The sequence below is a fragment of the Terrapene carolina genome, unplaced genomic scaffold, assembly GCF_002925995.2.
Source record: "Terrapene carolina triunguis isolate 2854851 unplaced genomic scaffold, T_m_triunguis-2.0 Scaffold42, whole genome shotgun sequence".
NCBI classification, from domain to species: domain Eukaryota; kingdom Metazoa; phylum Chordata; order Testudines; family Emydidae; genus Terrapene; species Terrapene triunguis.
Genome location: NW_020664393.1, coordinates 70,318,256 through 70,328,806, shown reverse-complemented (window position 1 = coordinate 70,328,806; position 10,551 = coordinate 70,318,256).

Below are 10,551 nucleotides of genomic sequence, written 5' to 3'. Positions count from 1 at the left end.
AATGTAAAATTGCGGAACTATTAACTATGGTTTGTAACCTGTCCTTTAAATCAGCTTCTGTACCCAATGACTGGAAGATAGCTAATGTAACGCCAATATTTAAAAACGGCTCTAGAGGTGGTCCCAGCAATTACAGCTCAGTAAGTCTAACGTCAATACCGGGCAAATTAGTTGAAACAATAGTAAAGAATAAAATTGTCAGACACATAGAAGAACATAAATTGTTGGGCAAAAGTCAACATGGTTTCTGTAAAGGGTAATCATGTCTTACTAATCTATTAGAGTTCTTTGAAGGGGTCAAACATGTGGACAAGGGGGATCCAGTGGACATAGTATACTTAGATTTCCAGAAAGCCTTTGACAAAGGCTCTTACGTAAATTAAGTTGTCATGGCATAAGAGGGAAGATCCTTTCATGGATTGAGAACTGATTAAAAGACAGGGAACAAAGGGTAGGAATAAATGGTCAATTTTCAGAATGGAGAGGGGTAACTAGTGGTGTTCCCCAAGGGTCAGTCCTAGGACCAATCCTATTCAACTTATTCATAAATGATATAGAGAAAGGGGTAAACAGTGAGGTGGCAAAGTTTGTAGATGATACTAAACTGCTCAAGATAGTTAAGACCAAAGCAGACTGTGAAGAACTTCAAAAAGACCTCACAAAACTAAGTGATTGGGCAACAAAATGGCAAATGAAATTTAATGTGGATAAATGTAAAGTAATGCACATTGGAAAAAAATAACCCCAAATATTCATACAATGTGATGGGAGCTAATTTAGCTACAACTAATCAGGAAAGAGATCTTGGAGTCATTGTGGATAGTTCTCTGAAGACGTCCATGCAGTGTGCAGCGGCAGTCAAAAAAGCAAACAGGATGTTAGGAATCATTCAAAAAGGGATAGAGAATAAGACAGAGAATATCTTATTGCCTTTATATAAATCCATGGTATGCCCACATCTTGAATACTGCATACAGATGTGGTCTCTTCATCTCAAAAAAGATATACTGGCATTAGAAAAGGTTCAGAGAAGGCAACTAAAATGATTAGGGGTTTGGAACAGCTCCCATATGAGGAGAGATTAAAGAGGCTAGGACTTTTCAGCTTGGAAAAGAGGAGACTAAGGGGGCATATGATAGAGGTATATAAAATCATGAGTGGTGTAGAGAAAGTGAATAAGGAAAAGTTATTGTTCCCATAATATAAGAACTAGGGTCCACCAAATGAAATCAATGGGAAGCAGGTTTAAAACAAATAAAAGGAAGTTCTTCTTCACACAGCACACAGTCAACCTGTGGAACTCCTTGCCTGAGGAGGTTGTGAAGGCTAGGACTATAACAGGGTTTAAAAGAGAACTAGATAAATGCATAGAGGTTAAGTCCATTAATGGCTATTAGCCAGGATGGGTAAGGAATGGTGTCCATAGCCTCTCTTTGTCAGAGGGTGGAGATGGATGGCAGGAGAGAGATCATTTGAACATTGCCTGTTCTGTTCACTCCCTCTGGGGCACCTGGCATTGGCCACTGTCGGTAGACAGTATACTGGGCTGGATGGACCTTTGGTCTGACCCAGTATGGCCGTTCTTATGTTCTTATGTTTAAGAGAGCTGGGAAGCACTGCAAGCAGTATCTGACCCTGCGAAAGGGCCCCAAATGCCTGGGAAAGCAGGAGGGAAGGCTATGAATAGCCCTACTTTGCCTCCACATGGCATTGACTAGCTGGGGAGCAGAGAGGGAAGGTCTACCTACAACCTGACTGTATGGCATTTTCAGGCCCTGCACCCAGGGCCGGATTAACTTTTTGTGGGCCCAGCACCAAACATATTTGTGGGCTCCCATGGAGGCAATGGAGCATGGAGCGGGGACGTCAGCCCCCAGAGCGAGGGGCCAGCCAGAGGCAATGGGGCATGGCATGGCAGGGGCACTAACCGTCAGTTGCCAGACTCCTAGTGGCCCGCCTGGCCCTGTGCTGCCAGCGTGCCCCTTCCCCCACACACCCCCCCCCCCCCCCACCCCGACCCCCCCCCCCCATTCCCTTTGGCCAGAGCCCCTCTGGACCCGCTATGCCCATCACCTCCCCCCACCCCCCCCCCCCCACACAAATGCACAGCATCCTGCACAACACCACCCTTGCCCTGCGCCCCCCTGCCCACAGCCCCACTACTAGAGCCATCCTTAGGATTTATGGGGCCCTAAGCAGTATTATTAAACTGGTGCCCCCCTGGCTGACTTGGAGCACAGCCATCACGCCCACCCGCAGACCCCCAGAAGAACCCCCACCAACGCTGACACACACTGAGCTTCGTATGCAGCAGACGCTGCGGCAGCCTGGGCTTGCAGCCCAGGGAGGAGGGACGAGGCACCAAAGGATACTGAGCCGCCCGGCCCATCTCACGGCGGCGGAGAGTCACAGTTCCCCGCAATGACCCCCGTACCCTCTCCCTCACGCAGAATGCGCCGCACCAGTGCATTTGGCTCTCTGAATACTGCCCCTGCCTAGGGAGACTGCAGCGTGTGTGGGAGCTGACCCGCTCTTATTTGCTGTCCCGGTGGTGCCCCAAATTTTCAGGTGCCCTACGCAGCTGCGTATGCCTGAGGACAGCCCTGCTCACCACAATTACCCCGCACCTCCCACAGAACCTCCATTCCCTAGTGCCCCAACACACACAGATTTTCCCTGTCACCTCACAGCCCAGCACCCCCTAGAGACCCACTCCCCACCCCCTGCCTCTTGGCTGCACTCACCTGCCCTGCTGGGAGGTGACTGTATCTGCCGGGCTGAGCCAGCAGCGCAGCCAGAGCTGGTCCCGGGGCCTGGAATCACTCTGGTCCCTCGGGAGTGGCGCGATCAGCCAGGCCAGGGCCTACCCTAGCTGGGCTCGGTCAGGGCCCACTTGCCTGGAGGGGCCCAGGCTAGTCCCCCACCCTGTCACCCCACACACACACACACACCTGGCTGAGTCTGGCCAGGCTTCTGCACCAGTCCCAGGCAGCTCAGCTCCGGGGAGACAGGCGGGGCCCCACAGGTGGTGGGAAGCAGAGGCTGCCCGGAGCCAGAGGTGCACTGGGGTCCAGCCAGGGGGCAGAGAGGAGCAGGGGGTTGGGACCAGGGGTGGAGAGGAACTCTCGGCCTGAGGAACAAGTGATGGGCAGTGGGGAGCCAGCAGGCTGGCAGGGTCTCGGGATGTAGTGCAAACAGAACAGGCCGGGGCCCCTTCTGAGCATGGGCCCAGCTCCATGGAGCCATTGGTGCCATTGTAAACCCGACACGGTCTGCACCTGGCCTGACTGCAGTACTTCCAGGCCCAGCAAATGGCATGTCTTTCCCCTCAGCCTGCCAAAAAGCCACAGTAGGAAACAATCCATTTCTCCTGCAACCTGCTTGCCAGAAACAGGAGGAGACAACACTTCTCTTTTGCCACTACCTGCAGTCTGCTTGCCTTGCAGCCAGCATACACTGGATTCCGGAGTTTGGATCCAGAGATCCTGACCTGTTTGCATCTGAACCCGCGGGTTCCAATATTTGAAGTCTGTCGGCACAGTTACAGATGGGAGCAGATGGTTAATCTCTATCCAACAATACCCAGGGAGGACCTGCTTGCCTGTGCCAGTCTCCTGGTTCATCAGCCAGAAAGTATCAGCCCGAGTGAATATCCTGTATTATAGTGAGACAGTTAGTGGTTAATTTTGCATTATTAAGGCACATTGCATCTGTGCAAGGGCTTTCAGCTTTCAGCCACCTGGATCATCAAGACCTGTTTCCAGTTCCCAGCATAATAAAGTGTGTTTCTAGCAGCATCTCCTTACAAACCTGCAATGTATCTCCATGTGCACCACCTGAGTACCTAAGGTGTGGGGGAGAGATGGAACTGAGCGGGGGAGACACTTTTGTTTAAGAATATCGGAGAGCATGTGGATACAGGACCTAGTGTGCGTGTCAGCATAGATTTTGGTTAAAAAAAAGGTAGTATTAATATCTCCAATTATTTTAAACATTTATTCTTATTGTGTGTATATTTTTCCCTTAATTAAATCTTTATATAAAGTTTATAGTTATTGTTTTAAATTGCTTGTTTGTGTGAGTCTGAATGACTTGTGAGTTCAAGTGTGGTAGCCACTGCGTTAGTCTGGTTAACCACTTGAGTCCCATTGGAGGGGAAGGTATCTGTACTTGCGTCTGTCTTTGTAGTGCTTGTCTGTGTAGAAGCCTGTAGGGGCAGTGTGCTGGGAGGGCTGCTGAGCCCGGAGCCCTGATTAGGGGGCGGAGCTTGGCTGATTAGGGGGCCTATAAAAGAGGCCTCCCAGCCGAGCAGCGGCACAGCTGCGAGGAGCGGCACCAGGAGCCGGCACACAGGGCTGCTAACAGGGGAGTTTAAGTGGGAGTTTACAGGGGGAGGTAGGAGGGCATAGCGCGCGGTGTGCTTTGTTGCCCCAGGAGCAGCAGGCAGAGACCACAGCAGCCATGAGCCAAGCAGCGGGGGATACCATGCAGATGATTGCATGCAGCAGCTGTGGTATGTACATTGTCCTCGCTGGGGAGCCTGAACAAAGGTATGTTTGCATGAAATGCCGCCTAATAGACCTGCTAGAGGAGAAGATTAGAGGGCTCCAGATGCAGGTAGATACTATGGTAGAGTTCAGAAGGGGATTCGAGCAGCTAATGGAGCAGAAGCTGGGTGTGGCAGAAGGGGAATGCTCAGGGGTGCAGGTGGAAGCACAGGCTATGGTCTGTGAGGGGGGAAGGCCAGGGGCAGAGCAAGATCAGTGGAAGCATGTGACTGTGAGGAGCAGGCCAAGGAAAAGGAGGGCTAGTGAGGGGGGAATGGAACTCAGGAACAGGTTTGAGTGTTTGGATAACGAGGAAGAGAGGCAGCAGGTGGTAACTGATGGTGGGAGGCAGAGAAAGAAGAGAAGAGCGGCTAGTCCAATAGAGAGAGGGCAGGAGTTGATGGAGACGGCACCAATACCGGGCCCCAGTAGGATAGAGGATGGCACTAGGGGGACTATAAGGGAAAATAGAGAGACACAAGAGGTACGACTACAGGGAACAGGGGATAGATTTGTACAGAGTACTGTCACCAGGCAAAGGCAGGTTTATGTGATTGGAGACTCCTTGCTGAGGAGGTTGGACAGGCCTGTGACCAGGGCGGACCCTGAAAACAGAAGGGTGTGCTGTCTGCCGGGCGCTAAGATAAGGGATGTGGACCTGCGGTTGAAAAGGATCCTAAAAGGAGCAGGTAAGAACCCTTTGATCATCTTTCACGTAGGAACGAACGACACAGCTAGGTTCTCGCTAGAGAGAATTAAGGGAGATTACGCCAGGCTGGGGAAGACACTTAAGGAAGTGGAGGCTCAGATTATCTTTAGTGGGATTCTGCCTGTTCCTAGAGAAGGACAGCAAAGGGCTGACAGAATTGTGAGGATAAATAGCTGGCTAAGGGAGTGGTGCTATAAGGAGGGCTTTGGGATGTATGGCCACTGGGAGGCTTTCGGGGACAGACAGCTGTTCTCGCGGGATGGACTTCACCTGAGTAGGGAAGGGAATAGACTTCTGGGAGGGAGGCTGGCTCATCTCATCAAAAGGGCTTTAAACTAGGGACTTGGGGGAGACGGTTGGGAGATGTTCAGTTAATCTCCACGCCAGATTCCAACACTGAAAAGGAGTGTGAGGAGATAAGCACAGACATAGGTAGGGGTAGGGAATTGGACATAAGAAAAAGGGGGCAGATGGACAGCATGGGGTCCGTTCCAAATTGCATAACTAATGGGAGAAAGGATAGACAGCATACGGTAAGATGTTTATACACCAATGCGAGAAGCCTAGGTAACAAAATGGAGGAATTGGAGCTCCTGGTCCAAGAAATGAAACCTGATATCGTTGGAATAACCGAAACGTGGTGGAACGGTAGTCATGACTGGAGTACAGGTATGGAAGGGTATGTGCTGTTTAGGAATGACCGGAAAAAAGGCAAAGGTGGGGGAGTGGCTTTATATGTCAATAATGAGCTAAAATGTAAAGAAATAATAAGTGATGGAATGGATAAGACAGAGTCTGTATGGGCAACAATTACACTGCATAAAAGAACTACAAGAGCCTCCCCCGAGATAGTGCTTGGGGTGTGCTATAGACCGCCAGGATCTAGCCTGGAGGCGGACAGAGAACTACTAAATGTTTTTAGGGAAGTAAAAACTGATAAGAACTGTGTCATCATGGGGGACTTTAACTTCCCAGATATAGATTGGGTAACAAATGCTAGTAACAATAACAGGGCTCAGATGTTCTTAGACGTGCTAGCAGATGAATTCCTTCATCAAGTAGTAACTGAACCGATGAGGGGGGATGCCATTTTAGATTTAGTGCTGGTGAGTAGTGAGGACCTCGTTGAGAAAATGGTCGTAGGGGACAACCTTGGCTCGAGTGACCATGAGCTAATTCGGTTTAAACTAAATGGAAGGATTAACAGAAATGATACTGTAACTAAGGTTTACAATTTCAAAAAGGCCAACTTTAATAAATTAAGGCAACTACTTAGGGAAGTGGATTGGGCTAACATATTTAGGGATTTAAAGGCAGATGACGCCTGGGATTATTTCAAGCAGAAGTTGCATGAGATGTCTGAGGCCTGTATCCCGAGAAAGGGAAAACGATTAGTGGGCAGGAGATTTAGACCTAGCTGGATGAGCGGGAGTCTCAAAGGGGCAATTAAGAAAAAACAGAAAGCGTACAGAGAATGGAAGAAGGGAGGGATCAGCAAGGAAACCTACCTTAGTGAGTTTAGAGCATGTAGGGATGCGGTGAGAAAGGCCAAAAGCCGTGTAGAGTTGGACCTTGCGAGGGGAATTAAATCCAATAGTAAGAGGTTTTATAGCCATATAAATAGGAAGAAAACAAAGAAAGAGGAAGTGGGACCGCTGAAGAATGTGGATGGAGTGGAGATTAAGAATAATCTAGGCATGGCACAATATCTAAATGAATATTTTGCTTCAGTCTTTAATAAGGCTAATGAAGGGTTTAGGAATAGAGGGAGTAGGACAGAGGGGAATGGAGGAGGGGGGATAGACATTACAGTATCAGAGGTGGAAGCCAAACTTGACCAGCTAAACGGGACTAAATCGGGCGGACCGGATGATCTTCATCCTAGAATATTGAAGGAACTGGCGCGAGAAATTGCGAGCCCCTTGGCGACAATTTTTAATGAATCTGTAAACTCGGGGGTGGTACTGTTGGACTGGAGAATAGCTAATGTGGTTCCTATTTTCAAGAAGGGGAAAAAAAGTGACCCGGGTAACTACAGGCCTGTTAGTTTAACTTCTGTAGTATGTAAGATCTTGGAAAAAATTTTGAAGGAGAAAGTAGTTAAGGACCTGGAGGTGAATGGCAATTGGGACAGATTACAACATGGGTTTACAAAAGGCAGGTCGTGCCAAACCAACCTGATCTCCTTCTTTGAGAAAGTAACAGACCTTCTAGATAAAGGAAATGCGGTGGATCTAATATACCTCGATTTTAGTAAAGCGTTTGATACAGTTCCGCATGAGGAATTATTGTTTAAATTGGATAAGATGGGGATCGATAGGAAAATCCAGAAGTGGATAAGGAACTGGTTAAAGGGGAGACTGCAGCGGGTAGTACTGAAAGGTGAACTGTCAGATTGGAGGGAGGTCACCAGTGGGGTTCCTCAAGGATCGGTTCTGGGTCCGATTTTATTTAATCTATTCATTACTGACCTCGGAACCAAATATAGGAGTGGGCTGATAAAGTTTGCGGATGACACAAAGTTGGGAGGCATTGCCAACTCGGAGAAGGATCGGGATATTCTGCAGGGAGACTTGGATGACCTTGTAAATTGGAGTAATAGTAATAGGATGAGATTTAATAGTGAGAAGTGTAAGGTGATGCATTTAGGGATGACTAATAAGAATTTCAGTTATAAACTAGGGACGCATAGGTTAGAAGTGACTGAGGAGGAGAAGGACCTCGGAGTCCTGGTTGATCGCAGGATGACTATGAGTCGGCAATGCGACGTGGCTGTGAAAAAAGCGAATGCGATCTTGGGATGCATAAGGCGAGGTATTTCTAGTAGGGACAGGGAGGTGCTGCTTCCGTTATACAAAGCGCTGGTGAGACCTCACTTGGAGTACTGTGTGCAGTTCTGGTCTCCTATGTTTAAAAGGGATGAACTGAAACTGGAACGGGTGCAGAGAAGGGCAACTAGGATGATCCGAGGAATGGAAAACCTTTCCTATGAAAAGAGACTTGAGGAGCTTGGTTTGTTTAGCCTAACCAAAAGAAGGCTGAGGGGGATATGATTGCTCTCTTTAAATATATCAAAGGGATAAATACCAGGGAGGGAGAGGAATTATTTCAGCTCAGTGCTAATGTGGACACGAGAACGAATGGATATAAACTGGCCGTGGGGAAATTTAGGCTTGAAATTAGACGAAGGTTTCTAACCGTCAGAGGGGTGAAATTTTGGAACAGCCTCCCGAGGGAAACGGTGGGGGCGAAAGACCTCTCTGGCTTCAAGATTAGGCTAGATAAGTTTATGGAGGGAATGGTTTGATGGGATTACGTGATTCTAATCAATTAGGCAATAACGGCCATCGCTGGTAAAATGAGGGTCTGGCTAGAGATTCTTGCCTGTATGCTCGGGGTTCTGCTGATCGCCATATTTGGGGTCGGGAAGGAATTTTCCTCCAGGGTAGATTGGCAGTGGCCCTGGAGGTTTTTCGCCTTCCTCCGCAGCATAGGGCAGGGGTCGCAAGCTGGAAGATTCTCTGCGACTTGAAGTCTTTAGATCACGATCTCAGGACTTCAACAGCAGAGTTAAGGGAAAGTGGGGGGGTCAGTTTTTGTGGCCTGCATCATGCGGGGGGTCAGACTAGATGACCATATTGGTCCCTTCTGACCTTAAAGTCTATGAGTCTATGAGTCTATGAGTCTCACTGGAACCACTACCAAATAGATTTATTCTTTAGCACAGCAGAAGGAATTGGGCACCGACCAGCAGCACCACAAAACCAGCACTGGTGACAGAAACTTCAGAACCGTTCAAAGACTGTGCAGGTTCCCCTCTTCTGTTTGCACATCATACAAGTACTAAGCCAGAGCCAAAAGGGGAATTCAGGTGTATTAATAGGCGTGTCATCTGTAAGACATGGGAGGTAATTGTTCTACTTTACTACTCAGCACTGGTGGGGCCTCAGCTAAATTATTCTGTCCAGTTCTGTGTGCCACACTTCAGGAATGATTTGGGGAAATGGAGGAAGTCCAGAGGATAGCAACAAAAATGGTAAATGGGTTAGAAAACCTGACCTGTGATGAAAGGTTAAGAACTGGGTAAATTTAGTCTTGAGGAAAGAAGACTGAGGTGGGACCTATTAGTCTTCAAAAGTATTAAGGCCTGTTATAGAGAGGATGGTTCTCCATGTCCAATGAAGGTAGGACTGGGCTTAATCACCAGAAGGGAAATTTAGGTTTGATATTAGGAAAAACTTCCTAACTATAAAGGTAGTTTAGTAGCATAGCTTTGAAGGGAGGTTGTGGAATCCCCATCATTGGTGGTGTTTAAGAACAGGTTAGACAAACACCTGTCAGGGATGGTGTAGGTATACTTTGCCCTGCCTCAGTAGGGAGCTAGACTAGAGGATCTCTCAAGGTCCTTTCCAGCTCTACATTTCTATTGTACTGTAAAGCACCATTCTTATCCAATGAATGTCAATATTTCACAAAACAAGCGACAAGAAGACAATAGTTATGAAGTACCTTTACTGAATGTATAGATCTCCAGTTTTATGTCACTTATCACCATTTCCTTCAGTCACTGTCACAAGCAAATCGATAGTTGCACCATGGATGGAATCCTAGTTGAGAAGGATATGGCCATATCCCGGTAATAACTTCCATGTCATGGCTCTGACTGGGAGCTGGGGAACCTTTCAGTAGTTCTGTCCCTCTTTGTGTTAATTAAGCATTGTATTATGGGTAGTTGGCTTTATCGGTCATTGGCACACACAATGATCCAGTGAGACAGCAATGGATGGCCAAAGGAATCTACCAAAGAGCTACAATTAGGCCCCATACCAGGGGATAGTACTCAAACAGGCACCATTAGCACAGCCTCATCTTCACAAGTTGGCTTTTCTACTAGTAGCTGACCACAGCAATCTGCTGTGCAGAAATTAGTGTATTTTGCACACTTTGACTGAGGAAAGCAAACAGTCAGGGACTTGGGGGTTTCCTGTTGGTTTCATAAGACACGGCACAGGCTGATGTCCAGAGATTAGATCAGTGCATCTAGAGAGAAGTTTTCACCTGTGGAGGATACATGTCTTGGCTATTCTCCTAACAGGAAAGAAGAGGACTACAAAGATATTAACATAGTGCCACCCCCCTTGGAGGAGGAAGGGACTGAGGATTGTGATAGGGAAAAGCAGGCCCTAGAAGAGGAAGACAACATGGAGGGACTCCCAATTTGCTCCATGCAGGAAACTTGCCAGCAGTTGTCTTATTTATATAAAAAGTTCACGCTGCCCATTTTCTGGAGGACAT